The sequence below is a fragment of the Carex rostrata genome, chromosome 14 (assembly GCF_964058835.1).
Source record: "Carex rostrata chromosome 14, lpCarRost1.2, whole genome shotgun sequence".
In the NCBI taxonomy this organism is placed as follows: Eukaryota; Viridiplantae; Streptophyta; class Magnoliopsida; order Poales; family Cyperaceae; genus Carex; species Carex rostrata.
The window spans coordinates 1,832,213-1,841,139 of NC_135931.1; the positions used below are offsets into that span (position 1 = coordinate 1,832,213).

The 8,927-nt window shown below is 31.3% G+C and overlaps 1 long non-coding RNA gene across 1 annotated transcript; it reads left to right on the forward strand.

Moving 5' to 3' along the window:
* The first annotated feature begins 5,421 nt into the window (after nt 1-5,421).
* On the forward strand, nt 5,422-6,271 carry LOC144564998 (uncharacterized). Its single transcript, XR_013514810.1, has 3 exons — nt 5,422-5,530; nt 5,980-6,058; nt 6,199-6,271. It is a non-coding gene; the product is annotated as an uncharacterized LOC144564998 (long non-coding RNA).
* The last annotated feature ends 2,656 nt before the right edge of the window (nt 6,272-8,927 follow it).

Here is an 8,927-nt window from a genome sequence, read left to right on the forward strand (position 1 = left end):
CGTAATATCCAACATAGATCAGAATTTGATTAATTGGAATAAAATGGAAATGGAGAATAAATTCAACATACTTCTGTGGGAGTAAATCAAAGAAAGGTTTTATATTCCTTTTCTTTTATTTTTTCTAATCCTGCCAACATAGAGTAAAAAAGAGAAGCGGTTGCGCACATATATATATTCAAAGGTCAGAGAGAGTTCAGGATGCATTAATTAAGATATTTAATTAGAAGTAATGAAAGATTAAGGTGTCTCATTATAATTGAAAAAAAAGAGAACTGAAAAAACGCATCAAAACACAATATAAGGAAAAAACTGAAAACGCTTCTTCAGTTTTTATTGATTTAAATGAGATATGAAATTTATAATTTAGTTCTCAAGTATTTAAATATTTAGAAATGATGATTAAATTATGAGTTTTCAAATAAAGTTCCAACACTATGTCTCTAATTACATCAGCTCTAACAGAAATCAGTTAATAAAATTTTTATTACAACAGTTGACTAAGTCAACCTATATATCTAACATCCTATAACAAAGTCTTTATATGGACCTAAACCAGCTATGTCTCTAATCTCATTAGATTTTCTTGGATTCGGTTCTCATTAGATTTTTGGTGGAAATTGAAAAATAGAATATCTGCCTTTTCTTCTGATCAAAATATAGCATTTGGTTTTGGACTTTTTGGCGCAAATTAAATATCCCCAAATCAGGGGCACATGCAGAATTTTTGTCAAGGAGGAGCAGTAATCGGATTCAAATAGTTTATAGATTCAAACTCATTAACTATCGGATACTAGATAAAAAAACAATTAACATAATGAAAAACAATATAAATAACATACTTTTACATAATAAAAACAACAAAATAAGATCATTTTACATATTAAAAAACTACAAAGTTGGTCCGGATCCGTAAATTTCTATAAAATTTATATAAAAACAAGACAATTTTTCATTAACAATGTTTTTGAACTGGTCTTGCGAAATTTTTAATTTCAAGGAGAGGCAAAGTGATACCAAACTCGTATTTTTCTACTGAATTTCAAAATCCAGAGGAAGACGGTTGTGTGGCATGACATGATCGATATAAATTGTGTGGCATGACATGATCGAGAAAATAAAATAAAAGGGAAATTTTGACAAGAGAAGATTTGACAGAGGTAAAAAAATCCAATGTGTCCTTGTCTTCCTCATTTAACAGAAATAGTCAAACAGAACCATGTGTTTCTAGACGGTCTATTTATTTAGAATTATTTTTAGAGTTTAATATGGGTCGCAACGAGCTAGTTTGGTTCGCTAGATTCTAGTTCAGCTTGTTAATTTTGGACCGAGTTACAGCCGAGCGAGCTTGATCTAGAGCATTCAAGTTAAAACCTCAATTTGAAATCGTGATAAGTCAGTCCAAGCTAGCTCGCGAGCTGATGAGTTGGCTCGCTGGGTTTGGCTAGATTTTATTTTACGAAAAAAAATAAATTATACAAACTTTTTTGATCGAGCTAAACCGAATTGGACCGAACTAGACAGTATAAAATGCACATAAATTCATACAAATTCACAAATTGACGATTAATCGAGCTAGCTCGCTAGCTGGCGAGCAAGCTAATTCCCGCTTGAACTGGTTAATTCTGGATCAAGCTAATGGCGAGCTGACTCGTTAACAGCTCGGTCCAGTAACGAGCGAGTCAGATGCGAGTCACGATCGAGCAACGAACCACGAGCTTTATTGCCACCCCTCGTTCTCATCCTCCAAAATCCAAATAGCTGTCTATTCGTTTTTGGATAACAATTTAGAAGAAAAATATTAAAATACAATTCGTTAAGTATTTGTTTTCGTCCAGACTAGTGATTATTTTTATTTAAATAAGTTTTTTATTTTAGGAGGGTCTGAATAATGAGCTTAAAAAAATAGCTATTAGACTATTAAAATATACTTTGACATTGGCAAAGTTATGTTGTCAACAAATATTTAAAATTAAATGTGACAAGTATTTATTCCGATTCAGTGTATTTAACTTCAAGAAATTTTCAATTAATTAATATAAAACGTGCGTGATTTTAAAGATGTATAGAGAAATGTTCAGTGTGTTTGAAACTTGAAAGGATGAGATTTCAGGGATAATTTTTCAAGTCTGTATTAAATATACTAAAATATTTGAAACTGGCACAAATAAAGCACCAACTGCTACATATCTAGAAGGTATAGCATGTATGGAAAAAGCGCGACACTTTTCCAAAATTACGTATTTGACCGCAGTTGAGATCTAAGTGTCGGATCAGGTCAGCAATTATTTTTTGGCATAATTGTATCCATTTTTTAAGCACGTTGGGTGTCCAATTCATCAATAGTTACGATTGAAAAATTAAATTTCAGATTTAATCTCAGTTCTCCAATCAAATAATTTGTCTTCTTTTGATTAAATACATTTTTTTACGTATAGAAGTCTAAATATAGTTTAAAATTTACTCACTACATATGTGGTCACATAATATGTTACAATTAAAATTAAATACACTGCATTTTAGTGATTTTTTATTAGTTTTTTTGTTTTCTTATTTTGCATTCTTTATATAGAATCAAACTTTTCTTTGTTTTCTTATTTCTCCTTATTTGTTTCTATGCAGATTTCTACAATATAATGGAAAAATTTAAGGCCTCCAAAAAGATAATCAATCCTCTTTCCAAATCACTTGATAAGCAAATTAAGTTATATTAAAAGAGTTTATGTCCAGTCAAATTGTACGTTTACTGTTAAGTTCAAACCCAATTCATGTAGGTTATGACTATAGCATTCTTTATCAAAACTTATTTGTATAAATTTCTAATGCTCATACAAACCCCTGCTGCTTATATTTTTCAATTTGGTGACGAATTGGTCAGGTATGAGTTGAGATCAAGCAAGGAGGCTGTTTCACCTTTTCACATGGAGACAATGGCCCTGTTACTGGCAATTGAGATGGCAACTGAAATGGGAATTGTTAGCTGTGCCTTTTATTTGGACTCACAGTTACTGGTAAGGCTTCTCAATCAACAGGGGTGCAGGGATGAATTGCAAATGGCTGACTGGCGATCGTATGCTGAACTGGTACGTGTTTATAATCTTGTCAGAGTTCATCATAATACTGCATCAGCTTCATACCAAGGGAGGAGAATGAAAGGGCTCACATACTGGCCAATGTGGCACTAACTGAGCAATTTTCATATATAGGTTTCACATATCCTCTCTTCTCTAATCAGCGATGAATGTTGTTTTTTTAGTCCCAGCAACATATGTGCTTTGTATAGATCTGTGATGGCGCTGGGTTTAGGGGATTCATTTTCATACCCTATATGTTTGTTATTGAGATGTTTGTAATCAAATGCTGATGAATGAAATGTCCAAGGGCCTTTTCAACCAAAAAAAAAGTTGCTCGTTCGTGATTCTTGCACAAGTCACAGAAACTAACATCTACATTTATCATCTAACTGTATGATAAGTTAAATGCATTTTTTTAATTTCTCTTGAAACTTATTGCATTTCAAAATTAAAAACATAAAATGTTCAAAACATAAAATCTAAAGCCTAACTAGATTACTAGAACCATACTGACCAATTGTGGTTCCAACCTTCAAAATCTCTTGATTGGAAATCTCGAAATGTAATAAAATAATATGAAGAAAATGATAGAATTTACCAAGGTTCTAAATAGCGTTTATCGCGTCATAGCGGGGAGCCTCCAAAAAAAGCTATAGCGAATAGCGAAAGCTATTCCAAATAGCGTTTTTTTATTTTTATAAAAATTATATTATATATTTGTACTAAATATCAACATTATTTAGTCTCATAGAACAATAAATAATATCAAATTGATTAAAAAATTATAATATTCATATTGAACCAATACAAAGTCCAAATTGCGACTCAAAATATCTATAGTAATACTAATATCATAAACTATCGATCTTTTTGTATTTAAAATATCTTCAATATCATAACATAATTTATCTTTTTTCTATTTAAATTTCAAAATAACCTAGAAATTGAAAAGAAAAAAAAATCATACTTATAGTAAAATAAACAGATGATCCTTGAAGAAATTCTTAGTAGTCCCTAAAATTTTCATAATTTAGCAATTATTTATTTGATTTATCATAAGTTAAAAAAAAACCAAGAGCAAAATGAAAAAAATTATTATAGCGGACTTGAATTTGATATAATGTAATATTCATCAAAATTAAACAATATCTTCACCATTTATTTATTTTAAAGCTCATATAAAATGAAAAAAAAAACAACAAATGTTGCACAGCGGACGCTATTTGCGCTATAGCGGACCGCTATTACCGCTATAGCGTCCGTAGCTCAAATAGCGCGTTATAATGCATAGCTTAGCGTTTAGGGTCCAAAAACGCTATAGCGCGCTATTTAGAACACTGGAATTTACTATAGTTTCACTCATCTTATTTTGACAATAATTTATGTTCATCTTTATTAAGTTAGTTTTAATAACCAATACTTGTTTGGTATAAATAAATAAGAATTTGTTTTTTCACCATCAGTGTTGAGTGAAAAAATAAAACAATTATTTTTTTCCTTCTTTAAATTTAGTATACATGGATTATTTGCAACATTTGTGTTGCAAATAATCCTAAAAAATAAAAGAAAATTGTGTATACTATCTTCTACTGCTATTTATTATTTATCTATATGTTCAATTTTAAAGTTCAATCTTATAATATAACTCCGTTGCAACGCACATGCATAATAGTAGTTGATTCTTAATGTATCTTGCATATTTACCATTGGATAAAAAAATTTAACAGAGCAGTTTTGACTTCACGCAGCGTACTGAAATCTTTATAACTAGATTGGTTGAATGGAAAAAATATTTCCGTTGCTCTCATCTTTCCTAAACAAGCATTATTATAACGATTTAATCAAATGCTTAGAGGTGCGGTGACCTTAGCAAAAAAATTTTTTTTTTTTTTTGAAAGTGAGGCTGCTTAGGTCCGTTTCATTGCAGAAACTTAAATTAGAATACTTAGCAAAATTTGCAAGTTTTGCATGAAGAAGAAAATATACAAAAGAGATGTGTACTTTGCAACTTCCCAACTTCGTCATTTCAACATGTGCTTTATATCAGGGGCGAGTCCAATGTACAACAGGGGTAGGCACTTGCCTACCCCTGAAATATATATATATATATATATATATATATTTTTTGGACCGGGCTTATGTTTTGGGCTTGCCTATCCCAGAAGTGAAAACTTGCCTACCTTAGGCCCAGAACCGTCTCCTGCATGAAGGAAAAGAATGTCTCTGCGCGAAGAAAAAGAAGAAGGTGAGTTGCGTCTGTCGCGAAGGAAAAGGAGGGCTCCGTTGGCCGTTGCGCGTCTCTCCTGCGTGAAGGAAAAGCTGCGCGTCTTCTCTCCTTCGCTCAGCGTGCGCGCACCGTGTGTCTTCTCTCCTGCCGTCCTGACTCTTGTGCGCCTCAGCTTTTCCTTCTCTCAGCGCCAAAACCTAATTCCTTCGCCTCATCTTTAATTTCAAAGGTTAGTTGGGCAATTTTATAACAGATCTGATTGACTTGATTTAACAATCTGACATTGCCAAACAATTATGGGAAAATAAACTTATACTAAAAACTATATTAGATCGGATTGGTCAATTTTACAATACAACTTTAATTGGTCAATTTCCTGCAAAGTATCCATTAATTGGTCAATTAATTTGGCAATTGGTTGTATGTATAGCTTGGTCAATTAATTTGATAGGTATTTGTTTCTGCAAAGTTTAATGCTTTCTATTTTGTATAATGTTGATAGGTATTTGTATAGGTATTTGTTTCTGATAGGTTTTTGTATAGCTTGGTCAACTAATATATTGTATAATGTTTTCTATTTTGTAGTACTGTACATGGCTAAGTTAAATTAATTACATTATAATGCATGCTTTGAGTGGTTGATTTGGTACATTAAAACTAATAAATTTTGTTTGACAGCTCTCCTAAGCATTGACTGACTTTGAACAATTCATAACTTGGTCAAGACAGAGAGGAGAATCAATATTATCATTAATTGGTATATTTTCGAATTCCTCTTATGAATTAGGGAGATAGACATTTTAAATCTGTCATATATAAATTTGCACAGATAATTAGAAATTTAGAATTGCTTAGACTCTTGCTTAACTCTAATTTTTTCTTTAAATTTGTTAATAGAGAATGGATAAATACTACATGACGGCACCTAAATTTCCAATTGATTCATTTTCACGAGGATCACAACAAATAGGACCTAGCTTAGGCCCTAGTAGTTCTTCATCTTCACAAGAACCTCCTTATGATCCCGCTTCAAGGCTGCCCATATCTCAATATCCGCCAAATGAGAAGAAGGATATACGTAGACATTATCTAGGCAAAGGGCCATGTCAACCAAACAATCACGATTTTCCCCAAAAAATTTTTTTTACAATTATTTTATAGTTCTTCTTGCCTACCCTAAATTGAATTCCTAGACTCGCCACTGCTTTATATGCCTCTATCCATGAGATGTATACTTTTGCAACTTCCCAACTTCCCAACTTCGTCGTTTTATTTAATTTGGCGTGTTCGATTGTTACGGAATTACACGGGATGAGATTTGACAGGGATGGAAATTCACTTTTGAAAAAGTGGGAACCCATGAACACGGGTACACATATGATTGATTATGGGAATGTGTTAAAATGAGTGTTCGGTTGTATCGTGAAAATAATTGTAGAAAATATTATTTTTATTTCTAAAATACTTAATACCAACACAATTATACTTATTAATAATTATTAATATAATTAAATAAAATGATTAAACAATAACATAATAATATTTATTAATTATTATTTCTTAAATTAAAATTTTGTAAAAAAAAACTGTTCTTTTAATAATTATGATAAAATATATTAATCATGTTAATAAAGAAACAACAAAAAATATTGATCTTCATAGTAGCTGCTCCAATTGGGAAAAAAAATGAACTCAGATTTAATTTGATTTATCCCATTGAAACAGTGTTTTTGGAAGAAAAAAAGTAAGTTGTATGGGAATTTAATGGGAATTAATTTGGGAGAATCCTTAACTGCCGAACGGTGGTGGAAATTATTTGTGAAATCTCACCAAATCCCATGCATTCCTTTACAGCCGAACACGGTTACACGGCCATAGTGAGAAGTTACTGGTATCAAACCCATATTTTTTTTATAATTATTTAAAATTGAATAACCTAGTCCATCTTTTATTTAAAACAATGTTCTCAACCTCGTCCGGTAGTTCGTTGTTTTTTTAGTTGAAAATTGTGGGTCTCACATCTCGAGTTGTTAACAAACCCTCTGGCCTTTGTAAATTTACGGCCCAATTGGCCCACTTATGCTTTTGATATTTTTCAGAACTGATAATTGCACTCAATAACAACCAATGATTCAATTTTCCACAAATTGAACCACATTCCGGATTCTTTGAACTTTGAACTGTTTGCATCCGGTTTATGAGTTATGACTTGGGGAACCAAATCTGCTGTGGAATAACATCAGAAGGTAAGAAGCACTAATGGAGGGGTGTGTGTGTGTCAATTGACCCTCTCTTTTTTATTATTTATATATGATTTTGTATGTAATTTAGAGTAAAACATCATGTTACGGTAAAATTGATTTTCATTCTCTATACGAAACTTTTATATGATTGACCTTCATATATTTTTCACACCTATAGTTTGAAAGTCCAGTTCCGCGCCTGATGAATAACATGATTATATTTTTCCCTTCTCTCTCTCAAAACATGATCATGCTATTCCGGTTGGAATAACAAGAGATTTGGTTGCTATAACTTACATTCTCTCTTGTTGAATTAAAGTTTGGCGACTTAAAATTTATATTATATTTGAGTCCTTGCGGTTACATACTACAAGCATGATCATTATAACTGAATGCAGCGCTTTTATATAATACAAACATTTTATATGCTTATATGGTATTTTTTATGAATTATTTATATATCATCTAGGCAGTCTAAATTATAAACTCATTTTTTAATATGTTCTCGCATGTTAGCTCCAAAATGCTTTTGAAAACGTAGGAGAAAGTAATATTCGGATTTCTTCCTTTCAATGAGAATTACAACAAAATCCCAAACTATATATATATATTTCATGTTAAATATTTACCTTCGTTAAATATGACATAAAATATCATTAAAATTGGATTTCATTGTTTATAGAATTTTGTTCAAAAAAGCTACTTTGTGCATTAAAATATTGCAAATGTTAAATAGTTATTCCTAAATTAAATTACTTACATCCTTGGTTGCAAACTACAAGACAATTATTTTGTATAGATATTATATATACAAAACTTGTGGATGACACAAAGAGTGTAAGTGTTTTTTATTATTATTATTATTTATAAACAAAATCAATTATATGTTTGAAAATTCAATAACTAAAAATATTATTTTATTTTTTTGGAAAAAGAAATGGACTTGTATTCATGATAATTTACATTTTAGAAAGAAACACAATCATATATTCACAATGTATAAGGAAAAGGTTATAATTTTACCCAACTTAGCTTGGCGTTAACGGGTGCTGAAATTCTGCACCAAGTTCAGCGAACTTTTTTCTCAACAACCAGCAAAAGATTCCGCGAAGCTCGAAGCCTGGAAGTGCATCGGGACTTAAAAAGGTACCATGAAACTAGTGTACCAAGTATTTATGGACCATTGTTCTGAGTATGAAACATGGTCCCCGCGTGTAAATGAGAAATTGAACACAAGTTTCAGATCCATGGTAATAACATGGAAGCTGTTCATAAATACTTCATATGATATAAGTGCATTCGTCATGCCTCATCTCACCTTCTTTTCTCTTTGTTCGAATAACTGAAAATTTCTTGTCTGTTCTGCGGCTTCTGCCTAGACTT